The 2,171-nt window shown below is 44.2% G+C and overlaps 1 pseudogene; it reads right to left on the reverse strand.

Annotated features, from left to right (window-relative positions):
• Positions 1–1,274: 1,274 nt before the first annotated feature.
• LOC112809205 (small nuclear ribonucleoprotein G pseudogene) lies at positions 1,275–1,548 on the reverse strand (annotated as a pseudogene).
• Positions 1,549–2,171: the final 623 nt, after the last annotated feature.

Consider the following 2,171-nt stretch of genomic DNA (forward strand, 5'->3'; position numbering starts at 1 on the left):
GCTTTCATGTTTGCCCCTCATCTAATAACTTTTATAGACGGGATAGTCTTTTTCACTTTTAATCTTTTCAATAATCCCTACTGTGCTTAGGATAAAGACACAAATCATCACCATAGCCTCTGAGGCCCTGCACAGCCTGGCCAATATCTATCTCATCAGCATCATTTTTTTTAAAGATTTATTTATTTGTTTGTTTATTTATTCATTTATTTATTTGACACAGAGAGACAGAGACAGAGAGAGAGCACAAGCAGGGGGAGTGGCAGGCAGAGGAAGAGGGAGAAGCAGGCTCCTTGCTGAGCCGAGAGCGGGATATGGGGCTCATTTCCAGGATTCTGGGACCATGACCTGAGCCGAAGGTAGATGCTTAACGACTGACCCACTCAGGCGCCCCTCATCAGCGTCATTTTATAAAATTCTCCACTTGCTGACTGAGTTACAGCTGTACCAGCTCTCTTTTGTCCCTCATATGCATTAAGCTTCCTCCTGCCATAGGGCCATTGTACGTGCCTTTCCCTCTGCTTGGAATGCCTTTTCTCCCTCCTCATCCAGTTAATTTCCATGCATTTTACAGATCTCTGGGGAGGTTTCGCTTGCTCAGAGAAGCTTCCCTGACCTCTCATACCTCTGTGTGCCTCTCCTACAGAGCACTCATCACAGTTGTAGTTTTACATGTATTTGAATTAATACTTGAATAATGTTTGTCTCTCTGACTAGACTGTAAGCTTCAGTGGCAGGCACCAAGGTTGTTTTGCTTGCTACTGTGCTCACAGTACCTAACATAATACCTGACACATAATAGGTGCTAAATATATATATTTTAGGGCGCCTGGGTGGCTCAGTCGGTTGGGCGGCTGCCTTCGGCTCAGGTCATGATCCCAGGGTCCTGGGATCGAGGCCCGCATCAGGCTCCCTGCTCCGCGGAAAGCCTGCTTCTCCTTCTCCCTCTGCCTGCCGCTCCCCCTGCTTGTGCTCTCTCTCTCTGACAAATAAATAAACAAAATCTTGAAAAAATAAAATAAATATATATTTTTAGAAGACAATAGGGGAAAGGTAGGAAAGCGATGAGGACAGAAGGAGGGAGGGAGGGAAGGGAGAGCGAGAGGGGACTCTCCCCCTATGATTGGTTATTTGTAAATTTTCATTCTCCTTTTAGTATTTCTTTTTTTTGCATTTTGGACTGTTATAAAAGTTTATTTAACAAAAAAAGTTCAATATGAAAATGCACACGACCTGATTTTTATATAGTAGTGAAACAGGTACTATGGAGGGGACATGTGGAAGCAGTTGATTTCTTCCGATGAACACACCCGTTGTTTATACTCGCTCCAAGGCTTCTAACATGATGATACTATGTCCTCGTGTTACCACCATTCCAATATTGTTCTGTTGCCCACCAGTTGCCATCTCCACACATTCATCTATCACAAGATTCATAAACGGATCGAACCCCCACAATATTCCTTGGACATGCCTGCCACCATTTAATTTCAATGATAATTTATTGTCCATAAACTTTTTCAACTTGGGAAGGTGAGCTTTGCTCATGGTGTCTACTCGGCGAGCTCAAAGATGCCTCCAAACGGAATTCGTGGTGTCCCTCACGCTCCCGCGGTAGGCCCCTCTCCTTGTATTTCTAACACACTTTGCTTTGTATATCTTTAATTCATTTGTTGTATGCATTAAGGTCCACGATTGTCACACGTTCTTGGTGGAGTGTACCTATGTTTTTTTTTGTTTTTGTTTTTTTTTTTTAAAGATTTTATTTATTTATTTGAGAGAGACAGAGCACGAGAGGGAAGAGGGTCAGAGGGAGAAGCGGACTCCCTGCCGAGCAGGGAGCCCGATGCGGGACTCGATCCCGGGACTCCAGGATCATGACCTGAGCCGAAGGCAGTCGCTTAACCGACTGAGCCACCCAGGCGCCCTGTACCTATGTTTTTTAAGATTTCATTTTTAAGTAATCTCTACACTCAACGTGGGGCTTGAACTCACAACCTTGAGATCAAGAGTCGCACGCTCCACCGACTGAGCCAGCCAGGCCCCTTGTGTGTACCTTTTATCAGTATTACATATCCCTTTGGCTCTTTTAATATTCTCAGCTCTGAATTATATTTCCCTCTGATTCAAATTGGGCTCTTTTTATGCTAGCCTTTGGACAACTCAAAGCT

This window comes from Callorhinus ursinus, unplaced genomic scaffold (genome assembly GCF_003265705.2).
Source record: "Callorhinus ursinus isolate GAN/ISIS: 27379988/994484 unplaced genomic scaffold, GSC_fseal_2.0 scaffold33, whole genome shotgun sequence".
NCBI classification, from domain to species: Eukaryota; Metazoa; Chordata; class Mammalia; order Carnivora; family Otariidae; genus Callorhinus; species Callorhinus ursinus.